The following is a 21,158-nucleotide window of genomic DNA, read 5'->3' as shown; positions in this document are numbered from 1 at the left end:
TCCAGCCTCTCTCGTCTTAACGGGCTAGGATCAATTTTCCAGTGGCAGCTTGGAAATAATAGTACAAAATATATATTAATACAGAAATATATTGTGAAACTGCCCTTAAACAAACAAATGAGCCACTTTAAAATATTACAGCTATAAATGACCATGACAGTAGCACAGCACATATAATAAAAAATAACTACTGAAGAGAAGCTGCTGAATTACTATAGTAATAAACCAGATGTGATTATTATCATTTAACACGGTCATTGAATACCATGAATCCCTGAAGCCATTAAAATATTTATGATTAAACATTTGCTATTCCTTATAGCAGAACATATAGTCTGGTACTAAAAGAACTGTTAAAGTATTGTTTTGGCTAATATATGCCAATGCTGTAATAGAGGTCACTGACACTGTCCAAGCTTTGTGAGAGGAAGAGCTAACAGCTGGGTGGTTTTCTGATTTTTTTTAAATAACCAGATTAACTACATCTAAATTATACTGTTGCATATAGTCAACATAGCTATGAGCAAGCAAATGCATATATCTGGGTTTTATTTTGGGGGAGGTAGTGGATTTATTTGCAAGGATCGGTAAAAAATACCTTTTGCTAGGAAAAATATTTGAGGATGGACAATGTTCCTATGCAAAGACAAATTCTAATGGTCTCCAAGAGTCTTAGCTTGTAGGGATCATATTATCTATATTCTGAAATCATAAGGGTTTCCCTGCCTGTTTCTTTCTGATATTTAAAAGAGCTCTTGTGAGCTATTAAGTGATATCATGTATCTTACATTGTAAGTGAAGGATTCCTGATATAGGTGCAAAAAGTGAATGAAAGGATTGTAATGAATTGGCTAGTCATTTGGGTAGGGATGGGACACTCAGGGTGGGGGCAAGGGAAAGGAAGAGATTAAACAGCCTTAAGGAGGCAGAAAGCTAGCTCACCTGTATAGTCAAGTAGTATGGGCCCTACATCCCTCTGTTGGATGGCATAATTGCTCAGCTGTGTTTCATATGGCTAATATTGCCACCGGCTACTGGGGATTCTCTTTGATCTCAAATGTTAGGAATCTGCACCATTGCAACGGAGCATCTGAGCATTATGTTGTTACTGGGCAATTTTGAGAGGCCGCTGTGGGCATCATGGTGAAGAATGTGAAGTCCTGCATGGTCACGGTTCTTTAGTATGTGGTTGCTTACCCAAATGGGGATTCTGACATTCTACAGCAGTGTTTCTCAGCTGTTTTGATACCAGGGATTGGCTTGCTGCCTTCCTAAATTATATCAAGGAAATCACAGGGACCAGCACCAGTCCACAAACCAATCGTTGAGAAATATTATTCTACAGCACCAGCAGTTAAAAATAAATCAATCCCTGAGACCCACCTTTTTTTCCCTTCCCAACAATTAACAATTATTCTGTTCGATATTTCAGTATCCAAGGTAGCACCTGCTCTTAAAATAAGAGTCGGAATGGCTGAAGAGTCTTTGAATGAAATATCAGAAGGAAGGTGGACATAGGAGGAAAAGTCATATGGGGAATTTCAATTTGGTTTGACTACCATGAGTCTGAATATTAAAACAAAAAGGAAATCACTTGAGCTTGGTTTTTTTTAATAATTAACTTGTACTAGGGTAGGATAGGGTGAACCCCTTTCCATGCCGTATGCAGAAGACACCTCCCTGTCCTGTCCTCTCAGTGTATGCTCACTTTGCATGGCTCTGTGCCTGAACTGTCCCAATGTGGAGTTGAGGGTGTGGAGGACGTGGGTGAGTTGCACCCTTAGCAGTGGTGTCAGGAATGTTACTGGGAGCACTAAAAATTGACAGTGCTGTAAGTCTTTTTTCTTCACTGTGGCCTGATGTGATGTGGTGTGATGTGTGTACCCCACAAGACTTCAAAAGAGGTAATGAATGTGGGCCATTGAGGCCAACCAGCTGCGACTGAAGGTGGAGCTAGACTTAACAGAGGACAGAAGCCTGGCTGAGAGAGGGCTGTAAACAGTGGAAGCGGAGAGCAGAAAAGGGTTGCTGGGACAGAGTCTGCAGTCACTGTCTGGTATTAGAGAAAGCAGAGCTATCAGGAGGGTCAAGAAGGAAGCCCAGTTGGGGTGGCGGGGGGCAAGCCCTAGGATATTCTCCTGAAGTCTGGCAGGAGACCAGGAGAGAAACAAAGTAGCTACTGAGAAGGGAGCAGGCAGATGAAAGGGCATGGACTGTACTTCTAGGTGGAGAGCCTTGGGAGGTGATCAGTTCAGAGGCAGCAAGGGGAGTTAAAGAGGCGTGAAAGGCCAAGCCTGAGGAAGGCAGAAGTTGCTTTGCATATGTACGGGTACGTCTAGACTACAGGCTTCTGTCGACAGAAGTTTTGTCGACAGATACTGTCGACAAAACTTCTGTCGACAAAGCGCGTCTAGACTACATTGAGTTCTGTCGACAAAGCAAGCTGCTTTGTCGACATGGTAGTGTAGATGCAAAGGACAGTTTACATGCAATAACACCTTCTGTCGACAGAAACTCTGTTGACAGAAGGCGTTATGCCTCGTAAAATGAGGTTTACCAGTGTCGACAAAACTGCTGAGTTCTGTCGACGTTATGTTGACAGAACTCAGCGGTAGTGTGGACGCAGGTATAGTTTTGTCGACAAAAGTCCATTTTTGTCGACAAAACCCTGTAGTGTAGACACACCCTACCTTTTGATTCATTAGGAGATTCCAGGGGAGGGTTCTGAGAATCCCAGTCCTGAGAGATGGGTGAACTTAATCTAGAGGCTGTGGGTAAGAAGGCATGAGAAAGGCAGGTAGGAACAAACCTGGGGAAATAGCAGTAAGCGGCTGGGCTAAGTAGACCTTGGCTGCTGGCTATAGGGTCCCTGACTGGATGTTAATGTAATGGGAGGGCTCAGGTTCTTCTGTCAGCCACTGTTGAAGCAGTATGAGGCCAGAGAAGGGGATGGGGATGAGCGAGAGCCCTGAGAAAAGGAAGCGAGGACCATGGAGCCCAGAGCTTGGACCAAAGACCCGATACAAAACGTGAATATTAATTTGTTAGACTTTGTTAACCTGGAAGAGGTGGATTTAAATTCTCATGAGGAGAGGTGGTCCAGTAAAAAACAGAGCAGTGCTCAGCAGGTGATGCCAGATGAGGAAAGAGCCCTTGTGTCCCATCTGACCACAAGGTGGCACTCCAGCAGTTGATCAACCTCTGTAGAAAAGAACAGAGGGGAAGTCAGAAAGTGGGCTTGGTGAGAGTGGAAGAGGAGGAGGGAGAGGAAGAGCCCAAGAAGTTGTAAACAAAGAGCGTAATGAAAGAACTCCTGGCAAGCAGATTCATTTAGCAAAGATGATTGCAGGTATGGGATATATAAAAATGCCAGTGTTTTAAGTTCTGCAGACTAGAACATGTAGAACTTCTGAAAAGCTCTACAAGCTTCACATCGCTCCAAACTTCCCTGATATCTCTAAAAGGAACACACATACAAAAATGCTAACATGTCTGTAGGTTTTACTTGAACTGTTTAGAACAGATTTAGGGGGCCTTGTTCTCCTGTCCTTACTCAGGCACACCTAGGGTTACCAGGTAGCTTCAGAAAAAATACTGGACACACTTGATGGGGGTGGGGGACAGTGGGAAAGGGACCAGCTGGGAGGGGAGCAGGGCTGGCCGGGGGGGGGGGGAGGATGAGAAGCAGGCCTGGTGGGAGGGGAGGGCCTATCAGGGCCAGCGGGATTGGCCAGGAGAGATTGGGGGGGTGGGGGCGGCCGACGGGAAGCCAAGCTAGTTGAGGGGGGTGTCAGGGGCAGTGGGGCTGGCTGGGAGAGATTGGGAGGAGGAGAACCGGATGGCAGGAAGCAGGGCTGGCTGGGAGGGGGTCGGGGGAGCAGGGCTTGTTGGGAGGGGTCAGGGGAGCGGGGGTGGCCAGGGGAGGGGAGCGGGGGGGGGGGAGAGAATTGGCCGGCGGGGAGCGGGACTGCACATGCAGATCCCAGGGTGCTGCCTGTCCTGCGCATGGTCCTGGTGAAGCGCGAGCAAGTCCGGCTACAGCTCCACGACATGCTTAAACAGCGCTCAGGAGCACGGACAGGGCTTCTCCTCCTCCCCAAGGCGTCACTCCTACGTCAGACGCAACCAGAGACTCCCAGCGCCGATCATGCCCCGCCTCCCAGCCACTCCCCCTACCTCCACCAGGCTTCCATTGGGCACCCAAACGGGTAAACCAGAAAATACCGGACATTGCACATGTCCAGTAGTTTCTGAATTTTTTTACCAGACAGAAGGCCCAAAAACCGGACAGTCTGGTTGAATACCGGACACCTGGCAAGTCTAGGCACACCTCTTGTCGAAATGGGTGTTTTTCAGCAGTGGTAAATGCAGAGAGGACCTGTTCTAGGCAGGGATTCATCTTTCACAAAGAAAAGACAAACATTATCTAGGTGAAATTCTGCAGAGCACAGTGAAACATAAATAGTCTAACTACTTCTTCTCCATCTGGTATACAACTTCTGTGCACTGCTTCAGAGGATAGTCTTTTTCAGACCAACTCCACAGTCCACCCTGTGCTTGGATCTCAAATTACTTTATTCTGTATGCCACCAGGAAGAGCTCCTAATGGTCCATGAAATGGCCTGACAATAGCTCGTTAAGGCCCCATGTTATTTTCTCTTTGCAATGTTGATTGGTCTGCTATTTAATTCACCAAATAAACTTCATAAAGTTTCATTTGTCTGCTTTTCATTGGTATTATCACCAGGAGCTTACCTCGATGAATTTTAACAAAGTACATATTGTTGAATCAAGATATTATTACACTGGACCAGGAAGGCTAGTCCATGTGAAAGATGATACTGCCTCTAAGTTTTAGCCATCTGTAAATAAGGATGGTGGTAGGCTATGGAATAGGTTTAGCTTAGGGCTTCTCAGTTTGGGTTTAAGAACAAATCAAGGAGATGTTCAGGTAAACTTTGGATGATGAAATCTTCCCAACTGTTCAAAGTTTCAGCCTAAATTATCAGAAATCTCATATTAACAGATCTCATGAGACTTTCACTATTTTGGATGAAAATTTCACGAGAACCTGCAAGATTTCAGCTGCCTCCAACATACAAAACAGTTGCTTCCCAGTTATACTCCCATCCTGGAACCAGTTGCTGTTTGGCAAAATCCAGGGAGCTGAATCTAAATGACCCTGGCTCACTTCCTTAAAATCTGAAGGAGGCCAAAGTCACTTTAGCCTCCTGTAGCTAAAATCTGAGCCAAATTCTCCACTGAAGTAAACAGAGGTGCACGAGTTAACACCCACTGCGAATTTAAGCCTATTTTAAATAGGGATGTTAAAAAATCATGTAATAAGGTAACAATGTAATCAATGAAAATATCAGTGGTTACACAGTTACTTGTGCTGTGGGCTCTGCAGTATAAAGCTGGGACTGGACAGCCCTTGCCTGCCTGACTCCCAGGAAGAAGGCTTCGCTGCCCTGCTGCGGTGAAGCTGCCGCCCTGGGAGGCTGAGTATAAGCGCCACAATTAACGGATAAGCATTAGTCTAGCTCTAGCAGTTAAACCATTAGTCATTTACATTCTTCTATCCCTAACTTTAAGAAGTCACCACACTCTCATGTACCTCTTTTATTAAATTGAGAGATATACAAGGGTATGTCTACACTGCCACCCTAGTTCGAACTAGGATGGCTAATGTAGGCATTTGCACTTGCAAATGAAGCCCGGGATTTAAATATCCCGGGCTTTATTTGCATGTTCCCGGGCGCTGCCATTTTTAAATGTCACGTAGTTTGAACTACCTGCCCACGGCTACACACGGCACGGGCTAGGTAGTTTGAATTAAAGCTCCTAATTCAAACTACTGTTACTCCTCCTGCAATGAGTAGTAATGGTAGGTCGAATTAGGAGCTTTAATTCGAACTACCTAGTCTGTGCCACGTGTAGCCGCGGGCAGGTAGTTCGAACTACGGGGCATTTAAAAATGGTGGTGCCCGAGAACACGCAAATAAAGCCCAGGATATTTAAATCCCGGGCTTCATTTGCAAGTTCGAATTCCTACATTAGCCACCCTAGTTTGAACTAGGTTGGCAGTGTAGACATACCCCAACAGACTGAGGGTATGTCTACACTACAAAGTTAATTCAAACTAACAGGCGTTAGTTTGAATTAACAGGCGTTAGTTCGAATTAACTTTGATAGGCGCTACACATGCAAACCGCTAGTTCGAACTTAATTCGAACTAGCGGTGCGCTTAATTCGAACTAGGTAAACCTCATTCCACGAGGACTAAGCCTAGTTCGAATTAACTAGTTCAAATTCAGGGCTGTGTAGCCACTTAATTCAAGCTAGTGGGAGGCTAGCCCTCCCCAGCTTTCCCTGGTGGCCACTCTGGGCACCACCAGGGAAACTCTTCTGCCCCCCTCCCAGCCCCGGAGCCCTTAAAGGGGCACGGGCTAGCTACGGTGCCCGTGCCAGGTGCAAGCCTGCCAGCACCCAGCCAGCAGACCCTGCACCTGGCACGGCTTGAGCCAGCCACCCGCTGCCACCCAGCCCTCCGCCTCTTCCCGGGACCAGGCTGGCGGCTCCCAGGAGCCTGCCCAGGTCCGCAAGAGGCGGGCGCCCGCCTGGTCTAGTGCAGACATCGTGGACCTCATCCACAACCTCTGCACTAGGCACAGGAAAGTGGCCGTCTAGGGCAGGATAGCTGACAGCCTGGCCACCCAGGAGCAGGTTGGCATGAAAATCAAGGTGGTCCACTGAGACCCCCGACCCTGAGCCCTGAGCTTAGAATGGCCGTACTGGGTCAGACCAAAGGTCCATCTAGCCCAGTAGCCTGTCTGTCAACAGTGGCCAACACTAGGTACCCTGGAGGGGATGGACCGAAGACAATGACCAAGCCATTTATCTCGTGCCATCCATCTCCAGCCTTCCACAAACAGAAGCCAGGGGCACCATTTCTACCCCCTGGCTAATACCACTCCATGGACCCAACCTCCATGACTTTATCTCACTTCCCTTTAAACTCTGTTCTAGTTGTAGCCTTCACAGCCTCCTGCAGCAAGGAGTTCCACAGGTTGACTATTTGCTTTGTGAAGAACTTTCTGTTGTTAGTTTGAAGCCTGCTACCCATTCATTTCATTTGGTGTCCTTTAGTCCTTATATTATGGGAACTAATGAAGAACTTTCTTTATGCACCCTCTCCACACCATTCATGCTTTTATAGACCTCTATCCTATCCCCCCTCAGTCTCCTCTTTTTTAAGCTGAGAAGTCGAAGTCTCTTTAGCCTCTCTTCATATGGGACCTGTTCCAAACCCCTGATATTGTAGTTGCCCTCCCCTCTCCCACCCTCTCTCTTCCCCTCTCCCACCTCCTTTTCCCAGTCTTCCCGAGTTTTGTTCAATAAAGAGAGTTTCTATTTTTGAACACACATGTCCTTTATTTTATACATCAGGAAGGGGGGCTAGGAAGGGGTAAGTGGAAGGAGGTGAGGGAGGAATGGGGTTTGAGCCCCCGATGGGGAGGACTGGGCTGGCTCTGCGGGCTCCTCGGGGTGGAAGCTCTCCTGAAGCCCCTTGATTGACCTCCCCTCCAAATGGCAGCCTACGGCAAGTGCAGCCGGGCTGATGGCCAAGTGCTGTGATGTGCCGAGTGTGGGCACTCAGGGCACTCCAAGCCAGGACTGCTTTGCAAGCGGGTAACCCCTGAGAACTGTCTGTCCGGGGTGGGGGTCGGGTCCCTTTAAGCACAGCCCTCGGCTAGCCTGAGACAGCAGCTCCACACTCTAAGTCCTAATCTGATGCCCTGCCAGCACTGCTTCCGGCCATCCTTAACCCCGGTTCAGGGTCCACTCTGTGTGGACATGCTAGTTCGAATTAGCAAAACACTAATTCGAACTAGTTTTTAAGTCTAGATGCGCTAATTCGAATTAGCTTAATTCGAATTAACTAATTCGAACTAAGTTAGTTCGAATTAGTGCTGTAGTGTAGACATACTCTTATTTCCAAGATTTAATGTCTCCAGGAAAATGGCATTGAGTCCCCCCCCAAATCCCCATCTGTCCTGTATCTAGTGTTTGGAAAGTATGAGTTGTGATGTTGTCCTGAGTTTTAGGACTAAGCAAAGAGTTGCTTGTAATTACTGGAAGGTAACCCTGACAAATCAAGTTGTGAACTATAATCTCTGTGCGCTTTTCCTGTTTGGACCATATTTTGATCCCTGTTCTGGCATGTGAGAGTGTGGTGCTTCTTCAGTGGGGCTTCACATAGGGGCAGCATCCAAGCCACATTTTTCTACCTGCAGTATCAGGGCCCTGTGTATTATTTAAAAATAAATAAACAGACCTTACCCATTTACATTCATCCAGTGTTTATATGTACAGATACAGTCCCTGACCTACTCTGGCTTCTGCTGGCAAAGGGACATATACTCAGTGGCAGAAAATTCTGCAGGAGGAGAGCTTGTAATGGAGTTAAGCATCCAAATCCATTCCTCTAATGAGGGAGTGAGGGACAGGCATGTCATGGATGTACTTAGTCAGCACATTCTCACTACAGTCTCTCCCTGCAGATCTCTGCCAGTGGAAGTTAAAGCTACTGCCCCAAAGTGCAACCCCCAAAGAAAAGCAGTAGCAGAAACATCACATCAGTGGCGGCCCATCAATACAGGTGAACTAGGCAGTTGCCTAGGGCGCCAAGATAAATGGCCGTTGAGGGCTTTGGAGGTGGGGGCACCGATCGCGCGTTTCGCTTAGGGCTCCAGTTGCCGGCAGCTCGTCTAGGGCTGATTCTGCATCACATCGCTTATTTTAGGGCACAACAGCTCTTTGTGCCAGCAGTGTTCAATCTGTTCCAATGTCTGAAACCCATTTTCTGAACACCGTTAAAACGTCTACAGTAGTCAGAGTAGTAGTCAGAGACAGCAACCTACATAACTCTGTGTGTTTGGAACAGAGAAGCTGGGTTAATCACCTATTTTGTTACAATCAGACAAGGACACTGGTCAAGAGGACCAGATGCAGCAGCAAGCAGAGCTGTCAGAGTGAGGGGATTGTGGATTGCAACCTGAACTGTGGGACCACCGAGCCCTTTGTCCTACCAATCCGGTGTGTCCCTCTTATGCTGTGATGATGTTGCCAAGCTTCACATCTCTGGCAGCTGCTGCAGTTATGCAGACATCCAAAGGCAGGGACATAACAAACTGAGTTGCATGAATGATTCTCAGCCACTCATGAACCATCAATAAGGAGGCTCCAGCCAGTTTTCACCAGCTCCCCAGCTTGAACCCCAGAACTCAACCATCTTGCACTAGTCTGAAGCCTGGCCAGAGAAAATTCATTACATGGTCTGCCTGCCCTCAATGCGGAGAGCACATGCACTATCCTTTGTAAACCTGGGCTGAGATTTCCCAACCAATTCAATCACAACACAGCGTGGCAGGTAAAATATGGAACAGGTTCAGGCCTGTACGCAGGCGGGTGTGAAAGCACCTCCCCTCCATGATCCCCTAAGTAAGGCTATGTCTACACTGCAGGCTTCTTTTGGAAGAAGCTTTTCTGGATGACATCTTCCGGAAAAATTTCTTTCAAAAGAGAGCGTCCACACTACAAAAGTGCATCGAAAAAGCGATCTGCTTTTTCGAAAGACAGTGTCCTCATTGATTGGATGCTATCTCGCATTTAAGTTGTGATTACTATGAACGGAGTGGCCACCAGGGCACATGTGCTTTTTCCTGGAGCCTCTCGTTTAAAAAAAATCCCTCTTCCCCATCCACACACCCCTTTTTCCGAAAGAGCTCTTTCAGAAAAAGGCTTCTTCCTCATAGAAAGGGGTTTACCATTGTCGGAAAACCCCCTGTGTTCTTTCGACTTTCTATCAAAAGAACGCAATTGCAGTGTGAACATAAGTGTAGTTTTTCTGGAAAAACTCTGCAGTGTAGACATACCCTGAGCATGCTCCAGCTGGCCAGAGAAAGGCAGGAGTGGCACGCTGTTCAAGTCTCCCACCCCCATGCTCTGGCCGGCCAGGGGAAGGCTGGGGCTGATTTCCCTGCTTAGTTGGGCAACTATTGGGGGTGCATTCACACCCTTGTGGTCCACATTTACAAAAAAGCACCTCTCCCCCCAACACAGAAATTCCTGTGTACGGACCTGAGGTTGATAAATTACAAAAAGCGCACAAGTAAGTGATCATAAGTAGTGAGCATAGAGATCAAAGCTGGTCACCTAAGAAATAAAATAAATTTGCTGGCTGAGTTCCATAATTGAAACAGGATTTGAATCAAGCAGTGGCTCATCCTGACAGATGGTATAGGTCCTCAGTACTTAGGCTGGGACGCTTTCCTAGCCTGGGACCACCCTCCCCCATCCAAAGTCTTTGTCCTCCAGATGTTTCTTCAGGTGTTGAGTTATGCATGAAGTGAGGCCAAGTCATGATGTCATTTTCCCTCTCATTAAGATGTGGGGGGTCTGACCCCACTGGTCAAGCAGACTCCGTTGCCTATGTGTTCTCTCTGCAAAGTCTTCCAGGATGGCTGTTGGGCAAGTGGAGTCCCTTTAATGGGCCATAATGGCTGCACATGTTGTAGCTATTTCAGTAACATACACCCAGCAAAATGTCCTAAATTCCCATGCAATGATAGCATGTGCAATCCAACAGAATATTAGTGTTCAACAGATCAAGACTTTTAATAAGATACCTCCTTAGGCATGCTGTATATGAAACATCACAGTGATATGACAGAGGTGAATATGGGGGATCCCAGGTGCTGCTTCGAGGTACAGAGTGCAACGCTCAGAAAAATTCAACAGAACTATTTTCTACTGGAAAATGCATTTCCATCAAAATGGAAATGCTTTGTGACGTGTTAATTTAACCACTGCTTTGCTTCAGAGGAAGTTTTGTCATCGGCAAAACAGCCCGTTTTGACAATTTCAGAACAAAACCTGCGATTTTCTTTTCTTTTTGAAATATAACCATTTGTTTCAAATGTTTAAAATATTTTATGTTTTATTAGGTATTAGATAATGTCAAAACCACACAAAATGTCTTTACATTTTCTTTTGAGACATCAGAGTATTACTTCAGAATTGACTTTTGTGGAGAACTTTAAATTGTTTGGCTTCTGTTCCAAATTAAAACAAAAACATACCTTGATCCTTTGTGAAACAGAATTCCATTCTCCTCACAGTCCTAGTAGCAACACTGATTATAGACAGTAACTTTAAGCTGAAATGTATGAAAGGTGCCGGACCAGATTGTCCGCTGTTAATCAGGATCACTCTACTCCAGTCTATTTAGTAATTGAAGTGTTACTCCCTTTCTTTTTACTTCTACTGCACTAACATATGTATAAAATATCAAAGAAACAATACTCTAACAAGCTGGTGTATCCAACCACTTATTCAAAAGGATGTTATTTTCTGAGTGATATTTTGTGTTATTTTCAGAGTAATTTGGAACAGGCAAGCCTGAGCCCACTGAGAATTGATTTTTGTGGCTTCAAATATTTAGAATTATAAGAGGAAATAACCCATTACGTGATAAACAAGGAAACATGGATACAATTACTTTCATGGTGTAATTTTATTCATTCTAGTTGCGCAAATGAGGAGCGAATACTGCCCTGAGCCCTTCAGTTCTGAATGCAAACTGTACAATCTATTATTAAACAAAGTCAAAAGCAATGTGAAAGATCTTGAATCTATTCAAGGCATGCACCTCATTACAGACTTAGCAAATTAAAACACAAATAGGATTAGAAAAGAATAATGTAACAATCTCCCACTATGGTCCCTAGAGCATTAAGTCATAAATTGGGTTTGCATTAAATTGTGCCTGCAGTATTGAATTCAGGAAAAGAGCTATACTCTGAAGATAAACCTTGCTGGGGAGCCAACGCTGGCATAGTGATGTGTTTTTGTGACCATACAGTACATTAGTTATCAACTAGGAGGACCCCCACAAAAAATTAGTATTGCAGATTGTAATTGGAATATATAGGTTATGTATAGCAATCATTGGCTGCAGATTTGTTAATCCAGTCTCTCCCTTGGCTGTTTTGCTGACTTTACTTCTCAGTTAAGATGTAAAGTGTAAATACTTTTCACTAGATCAACCCATGTGATGAACTTTACAAGCTATCTGGTTTGCATGAGTTCCTGCTACATTATCAGCTCTTCTTACCTAGAGGAAAAACATCATAGGCCAACCATAGGTCTGAAGAGAATGAGTTTCCGCACTATTAGATGTATTCTGTTGTTATGGGAACTAAGTGATGTAAAAAAGATTTAGCTAATAAAGATCAGTCTTGGGCAATAGCTATACAAAATGTAACAAGGCCTTTAAAAAGTACTAATTTCTTTTTAAGAAGATACAGATTTTTGAGAAACACCATCAAGAAATAAATTGGGTCAGATTCATCCATGGTGCAGCTGAAATAAAGGCTATGGAGTTATGATAAGGATGAATTTGATTCACTTTTATTAAACAAGGATACCAGAAATATCTGTTTTTTACCAAAGAGTGCAAATAGCGACTCCTACATTTAAATTGCCTAATATTTTCCAGTATAAAGGATTCTTGTGTCCTTTTCTTCAAGAAGCTCTCACAACTCCATATTTTGTCTCATCCTTTTGATGTTTGACAAGAAAAATGCCCTCATGGTAGGGAAGTGCCTTTTCTTTGACCCGTGAATTTCCATGAGCTTTTGCTGCTACAAAATGTTAACAATCACCACTTCCCTTCTCTCATTTGCATTGGTCAGGAACATGTTGGCACCATGCTACAGTGAGAACCACATGTCTGAACATTCAAAATCTAATTCTGTGCCACCGTCAAAGCAGCAGACACTGATATGAGAATGTGTGGGAGCAGCCAGAGCATCTGGAGAGAAGCTGGTCTGAGCATGATGAACAAGGTATGTTAGTCTCCATGGGATATATAAATTGTCTAGGCAGCAGGCAGACCAGTACTGAAGACAATTTTGCACTTACTCTATTAAGTTTAGCCAACATAGCTATATCGGGTAGGATGTGTGTGTGGGAGCGGGGGGGAGGGGGGGGGGGGGGGAGGGAATGGAATCACAGCACTAACTGACATAGCTATGTTGGCAAAAGTCCTGATATAGATGCAGCTATTCAAACAGAAGAATGCTTCTTCTGGCTTACTTAGTTAATATGTACAAGGAGATGTAGCTATGCTGTGTGATCGTACCTTTAACTTTTCTGTTTCTCAGGTTAGCCGCCTGAGAAGGTACAATCATAATAAAGCCTGCTGCACAGGGGTGGTTTGGAAACTACAGGCATGTCTACACATGAACCTTCACCTGTAAAAAGGTAGGAGGTATATTTAAAGCAGATTATCTGTTTGCACTGATGTCCCCGGCCCAGAACTATGCAAGTCTCTCCCCGTGTTTTGCTGCAGGCATTAGCCTAAATACAAACTCCTTTGTAGATAATAACATCCAGGCAAAACAGGAAGCAGCGATAAACTTTCTAGCTTCTGATGGCTAATGCTGCATGTCCACTAGGGGGATTCTGCTAGCATAGCTAATACTGGCATAACTATCCAGCCACAGGAGTTATCATGTAGGCAAGTTCTCCATGTCTGTAGGTGGGAGGTCACAATGCCGGGGCAGTTCTTCTCGGCAGTGTCTAGACTGCAAGCCTCTTTCAAAAGAGGCTTTTTCGAAAGATACTTTCGAAAAAGCCTCTTTCAAAAAAGAGCGTCTAGGCTGCAAGCGGAACTTTCGAAAAAGCAAGCCGCTCTTTAAAAAGGCATTCTTCCTCATGAAATTAGGTTTACCGCCGTCGAAAGAAAAGCCGCGTTCTTTCGATTTAATTTCGAAAGAACGCGGCTGCAGTCTAGACACAGGTGAAGTTTTTTTCGAAAAAGGCTACTTTTTTCGAAAAAACCCCTGAGTCTGGACACAGCCCTCTAGGCAAGAGACAGGTGTCTCGAGCAGCTAGGCACAAATTCTGGGCCCATGTCAGAACATACCTATAGTAACCTCACGAAGCTCTAGAGGTGGGAAGCAGTGCTTATAGCAACCAAAACAAACAACCCAGGACTTGGATCACTAAGTGGTTTTGCTGTGGTCTCTTTCCTTCTCCCCTGGATTGCCAGTAGGGAAATCTTTGGCCGGATGGGGCTGTCTTTCTTCTCCCACCCCTTGGCAGACAGCTCCCTTTTGGAGCAGCCTTTTAACATTTTTCTTGATTTTCTTAAACAGCGAACATTAGACACATTAAGAACAGCAACAACAAAATCATTAAGCACTGTAACATTCTCCTAGGAGCCAGTCTTATCCTTTAATCAGGTTATGGAAAATTCATTCCTCTTCTAGCCATTTATCTTCTTTGTTTATGCACACACCAAGTGACCCACTTCTGAGCAACAGAAACAACAAACAATGAAAGATTCACTATATATGGATTTATGTTCTCTTTGTTTTGTTTTATTGGGAGCCAAATAATCAAGTTCATCCATTCTAATTAAACCTAGCATGTGCTAATTATCTATCAATTCTATCATAAAGCCTGATTCTCTCCCGCTGAAGTCAGTACGAGTTTTGCCAATGACCTCAGTGGGAAAAGGATTGAGTTCAGCTTCTTCTATAATGATTGATTATTTATATTAAAAGGGAGAAGCATGGGCTGAAAGCAGAAGTACGTCGGGCCTGCGAATAGAAGACATACGCTCCAACCAGAGTCTGCAGCTAGGAGGAGTGGCTGCAGAACAGCAGTGTACTCTTGGGGGAATGGGGTAAAATGGGGACCAGCTAGTACCACTCCTATCCCCAGAACTATGCAGTGGAGACTCCCAACATCTGGCGAAACTAGGATTCGGGCGGTGTCTCTTCCTTCCTTCTTTCCTATGACACGTGGTAGGATGGAGGAGAGGGGAGGGGAAAAGAAAGTGCAAAAAGAAACTCAAAAAGAGGCTCAGGAAGCCAAAGGCCATTCAGAGAACTTTCCACAGTTGTGCCCTGACATTCTCTTCCTTGTGCTGTTTGGCTTTTTGCTCCAACCCTCTTGCTCACGTCCCTTCATTTCAGCTTCACTTCTCACCTGCCCATCTTACCCTTTTCTCCCCATCCCCATCCCACTCACCTCTCTTGCCTTCAGCGTCACTTGCATGTAATTTTAGTAACACTGATAGGAAAAAAACTAAGCGGGGGATGGAAACAAGCAGGATCTGGCAAACCTGTGTGTGGGCAAAATACCTTGCATGCCATACATAGAACCCTGTGGGCCACAGGTTGCCCAGCGCTGATTTAAACATTGCAGCATCATGCTAACTAACACATGATGAAGCTAACTAGTAACTGAGCATAAACACAACTGAAATAGATAAGTATCTGAGAGAAATGCAAAAAGTAAACCGCATAAATGGAGGGAAAGTAATTTTAAATTGTCAATACTGATAATAAAAATTGCTAGTAAATAATACAAGTAAGTATTAAAAAAACCTTGAGTTTACCTTTGTTTAAATGGAATATATTGTAGTCTTTTGCAGTTTCCTTGTTGCTCAACATTTTCACAAATAATGAATTATAGTTAGATTTTGACATTTTTGGACTAAAGATGAACTTCTGTTGTAGCCAGTGAAGGTCACCTCAACTGTTTAAATTTTTCATTCTATTACAAAAACTGAAATGTTTGGGGTTTTTATTGTTCCTATTAAATTTTTTTGTTCAGTCCAAAGAAAATGAAAGTTTAAGTTGACTCACTGTTAAGTGTGACTAGAAACCCACCAGTGGCTGATATACAGTATTTAGAGTTGTTGAAAGAGAACAGTAAGAGAATATCAGTAGGATAAAAGAAATAGAGCAAACCCTGGAACAAATAAAACAAATAAAAGGAAGTTCTTCTTCACACAGCACACAGTCAACCTGTGGAACTACTTGCCTGAGGAAGTTGTGAAGGCTAAGACTATAATAGGGTTTAAAAGAGAACTAGATAAATTCATGGAGGTTAAGTCTATTAATGGCTGTTAGCCAGTATGGGTAAGGAATGGTGTCCATAGCCTCTGTTTGTCAGAGGGTGGAGATGGATGGCAGGAGAAAGATCGCTTGATCGCTACCTGTTCTGTTCACTCCCTCTGGGGCATCTGGCATTGGCCACTATTGGCAGACGGGACAGTGGGCTGGATGGACCTTTGGTCTGACCCAGTATGGCGATTCTTATGTTCTTATGTTCTGGAAGATGAAGAAGAATAAATGATGAATATTGGCAAGGGATAAAAAAGGTTTTTTGTTACCATGTATAATATAACCTTGCATTGGCAGTAACTTGGCTCCCAATAAGAAGCTTGTGCTTTTCTTTCATGCTTTATTTAATATCTCCAGAACCAAGTGCATTTCTGAAACTTAGCATATAGGATGCCAAAGTATTTATCCATGGGGACTGGCACTGATGACAGTGGCTTAATCAGTCTCTCTCCTCTAGCAGAAATTTTTCAGTGCAAGGTCTGAAGATACTTCAAGTGGATGCATTTTCTATTTTTATTTCCTGAATTATTACTGGATGTGAATGTCAATAATAGATAAACATATCGCAGACAGACTCAGCAAGTTCTCACTCAGCTGCCCCTGGAGAGCCACCCCTCAAATGATATCTCAGTGAGGGTGACAGATCTCCCTGGAGGGGGAAGGGAGACAAATATCCCTCCACTTGACCAACCCCTGACCTGAATTATCTGATGAATTTACCGTCTTCAGTGCAGCTAGGGGAACATAATTAATTTGTTGCTGAGGACCAGTTACTGTATTTACAGCGAACATTAGAGTAAATCTTTTCACAAATGAAATAATATTGTTTCCTAACAGGAAAATGAGTGCATATTGCATATCAGCGTCCAGCAATTGTGGCTGAGCAGAGCTGGGAGTTGGGGGAGATAATTAGTATTTAATTTAAATCACTAAGAATAATTTGTTACTTGACATGTATTTCAGGATTGGAGGGACTTTTAAAAACTGTCCATGGGAAACTTATTACATGGCTGCATGAAAAATAAAGGTACCAGAAGATGACACGAGAAGGGGTCTGCACTGCAATTGAATCCAGATTCCTATGCAAGTAGCATCCACTGTTCTATTTAAATAGCAATGCAAGGGTCTGTGCCTGGACTCATCCTGATTTACAGAACCTCAAGATCTGGCCCGGTGTTTTCACAGCATTTTCCAAACATTAATTCATTAATTCTCGCAACACTGACATGAGGCAGGAAAGTAGCGATTGTTATCCCCGCTTTACAGATTGGGAAACTGATGCAGAGAACTTAGGTGGTTTCTCAGGTGGAGGCTGGAGCCATGTGAGGATTGTGCCTATGCTGCAGCTGATGGGATATTGCAGCTTGTGGCTAAGCTAGATAGCATGGCTAGAAATAACAATGATACAGTGGCACAGACTCTGTGCAGGCTAGGAGTGTGAGTTTGTACTCAGGTTCCTGGGCCACTGCATTATTTGGCTGCTCTAGCTGGATTAAAGCTAGTAGTGCCACTGGCTGAACTGCATTAAAGACATACCTTTAATGTTAGCAGGCAAAAAGTGCCTGAGTTCCAAAATGCCTGCAGAGTCATTCTACAGCAGCAGGTAAAGATAAGAATGTGTCAGCATCAAAATCAGGCAGGCAAGCCTGGCTCTGAGGGGTCTCCTCTTGATTTGTCCAAGGCGATAGAAGAGGTCAGTAACATCCAAGGTGGGATTAGAACTGAGCAATGCCTGTCAGGCTCCACTGCCAAGCATTATGCTCAGCTCACACTGCCTGATTGATAAGGGTGGTGTATTTAGCTACCCGAAGATGTTTTCTGTGAACTACACTTGGAAGTGTATAGTGGGTCTGTTAGCCAGTTTCCCGTATGACTTTGTGCTTATGGAGCAAATCCCACACACTATGCTCACACATGGAGACTTTGTATTTGTTCTCATTTATGCCATTTCCCTTAACCTAAAAGAAACTAGGCTGAAGTTATATGTTTACTAAGTGTCTATGGAAGAACAACTTTTCTCTCTGCCTCCAAGAATAAGAAATTATTCTATTTTACTTTGTACATTTTTGATAGGAAAATCCATTATAGAAGAACTATGAAAGAGAAATTTTAAGGAACAGACACCCCAAGCCTGCCACATTTGGGTACTTGTGATAATAGTGTAGTTGTGTATGACACATTCAAAAGGAGCCTTGATCTATCATCACCGATGTAGTCAGTACGACAGTGCGTAGAAAGGGAATAAACTATGTGGGATTTATGAGAAAAATATCTGTGGTTTTCAGCATGTGTTAGTATCTCACAGTTATTTAGCTCCTTTCATCAGGATGGCTATGTCTCAGGCCTGTGGGGTCAACATGCCACCTTCATGTGGAATTATGAATAGGTCACTAGTTCACTTTAGACATAAAACATCAATATAGGGAAAGGAACAGTAATATCAATGGAAGAAAGTGTTTTGATTTCGTTTTCCTTCTGGTACCATTTTGGCTTTGAGAACATCAGTGGCAACTTTCCAAGAGCCAGGGTAACCCCCTTGTTTTATTGTTCTCCCTCTGTGCCGAATACACAGAGGATATTAGTTAGTATGGCCTTGGTTACAGAGGTGAGGCCCTATAGCTCAAGCTATAAGGTTACAACTACATTGCAGCCTACGTATGTGCCTTTTGAGCATGCCTGTTATTTCGAAGTATAATGGACTCGCTATTCCGATGTCCCTGCAAACCTCATTCTACGAGGAGTAAGGGACATTTCGGAATAACGATTTATTTGAAATAAGTACTGTGAAGATAGTGCCAAATTTTGAAATAAGCTATTTTGAAATAACATTGAAATAAGCTACACAATTTGTGTAGCTCATATTGCTTAACTTATTTCAATCTACAGTGCAGTGTCGATGCACCCAAAGAGTTTATATTTTTAGCTTTGAAAGGCCCCAATGTGTTGACCCAGATGGTGGCTGTCACACAAGCAGAAGTAGTCCAGCTTCTTGGGATTTCTCACCAGACTGCAGAAGCTTATTATAGGATGTGGTGTGGAGACCTCATATTTATGGAAGAGAATAAGGAGGAGTAAGAATTTCCTTGCATCACAGTGAAGGCTTCCAGTACCTTGAGTCCAAGGGCATAGCTGCATCCATTTCTTTATTCCTGGAGCAACCTGGGTTATGGGTGCAGCCTTGGTTTTATCCATCCTGTTGCTGGTGTGTGCAGTCAGATTGGCAAAGAAGTGTCATAATTTGATTATGATATAGGTCAATAAAAATTATCCCTCTCCCACTCCTCCCAGGAGCAAGATGGAAGAAGGGGAGGATTTATGACTCATGTTACATCTCTACTTACTACATGCTCCCATAGCACAGGTACAAATAGCAGTGTAGACACAGAGGCACGGCTTTGTTGAGTAGAATAAAGACATGCCAGAGTCATATGGTATCTACACTATATGACTTGCTATGAGCCCCATAGGTGTCTCCTCTGATGTCATTGCTATTTTAGCAGAGTAGTGTCCTGCTGCCTTCCTGCTATCAGAAACTTTTCCCCGCTGGGGGAAAGGCTCTAATGAGAGATGGTGGAAAGGAATGGCTCCAGCAAGTCCACACTGCCCCCTCCCCCACTTAGAGCCTTTCCTAACCCCAGTTAAAGGCTTCAGCAATGGAGAGCTGCTGGAGGTGTTCCCCACAGCTTAGCCCCTGCTAGAACCTTTCACTGACATGTGTTAGCAGCACAGTGTAGTGTGGAGGCAGGCAGCCTGCTTTTTCATACACACCCCACCAGTGTAGACAAGACATTAGAGTGGGGTCTCTGAGGCGAAAGATTGTGATGGGTCAGATCATAGAAATCCCCTTGGGATTGTGCCCTGGTACGCTGACTAAGCAGCTGAGCACATCTTCCTGCTCTCTGGGGGTCCCCACCATCCTGTCCTGCTGGGCCAGAGGCTCTGGTCTCTCGCAGGCAAGGCACAGAGTTGGGGTTACTGCCCCCAGCAGAGCAACACAGACGCTGCACTAGCTCAGCTCTGGGAGGGCTCAGCTATAGGGCTGTTGGCAGCACCCAGGAACCCAGCTCCCAAAAGGGACCAAAACCCCAAATAAATCCTTTTTAACCTTTATAAAAGTTTTATGGAGAAAGTTCATAAGGTCATGCCCCTTTATCCATGAAAGAGAGATATGCACAATGGTTGCTCCCCCACTTCCCCAGTAACAATTATTTACATTGTTCTTGATAATAAATAAAAGTGTTTTATTAAGTATAAAAAGTAGGATTTAAGTGATTGCAAGTGATAACAGACAGCTCAAAATAAGTTACCAAGTCAAAATAAAGAAAACACTGTAGCTAATCCTAATACACTAAGGGGTGTGTCTAGACTACAACTCTCTGTCGACAGAGAGATGTAGATTAGGCACATCGAAATTGCTAATGAAGCAGGGATTTAAATATCCCATGCTTCATTAGCATAAACATGGCTACCGCTTTTTTCAAAACGGAGATTTTTCGAAAAAAAAAAACCTGGCAGTCTAGATGTGGATCTGTCAAAAATAAACCCTTTTTTGACAGATTCTGTAAACCTCATTTTTTGAGGAATACAGTATCTGTCAAAAAATGGTTTATTTTCAACAGATCCGCATCTAGACTGCTGGTTTTTTTTCGAAAAAACTCAATTTCAAAAAAAGCGGCGGCCATGTTTATGCAAATGAAGCATGGGATATTTAAATCCCTGCTTCATTAGCAACTTTGATGTGCTTGATTTTGCATCCTTCTGTCGACAGAGGGATGCAGTCTAGACATAGCGTAAGAAACTTGTTGCATGCAAATACCTACCCAAACAGTTATTTTAATCATTTCCTTCACAAGCTAATCAGCCTCCTAGCTTGGGCCTGATCCTTTGCCTTATTCAGTCTTAGGGTATGTCTACACTACCACCCTAGTTCGAACTAGGATGGTAGTGTAGACATACCCATAGATGTTTCCAGCAGGCCTCTTCAGTGGTAAGTGCAGGGTCTCCTGACGTCTTCTTGGTTCCCCCCTTTATATCCATAAATTTTGCCCAAAAGTGTGAATTATTTGTAGTCAGTTCAAATTTCTTCTCACTTTGAGTACCAGATCCAAAATGGGTTCCAACACTAGGTGGCCTGGCCACATATCTTTGTAGGACCAATCACCGGTTGGGCTT

At 44.1% G+C, this 21,158-nt stretch overlaps 1 long non-coding RNA gene across 3 annotated transcripts in view; it reads left to right on the top strand.

Moving 5' to 3' along the window:
• Window positions 1-21,158, top strand: part of LOC106733013 (uncharacterized) — a 104,933-nt gene that overhangs the window by 34,774 nt on the left and 49,001 nt on the right. For 2 of the 3 annotated variants that reach the window (XR_016348953.1, XR_016348954.1), the window contains exons 2-3: window positions 12,759-12,911; window positions 13,230-13,329. This is a non-coding gene — a long non-coding RNA (uncharacterized LOC106733013). The remainder of the gene's footprint in view (window positions 1-12,758; window positions 12,912-13,229; window positions 13,330-21,158) is intronic. The other variant, XR_012901984.2, reaches the window with a different exon arrangement.

Source organism: Pelodiscus sinensis, chromosome 2 (assembly GCF_052426305.1).
Source record: "Pelodiscus sinensis isolate ZL-2025 chromosome 2, ASM5242630v1, whole genome shotgun sequence".
Taxonomy (NCBI): Eukaryota; Metazoa; Chordata; order Testudines; family Trionychidae; genus Pelodiscus; species Pelodiscus sinensis.
Note: the sequence above shows the minus strand (reverse complement) of the source record. Positions and strands in the feature narration are given on the sequence as shown.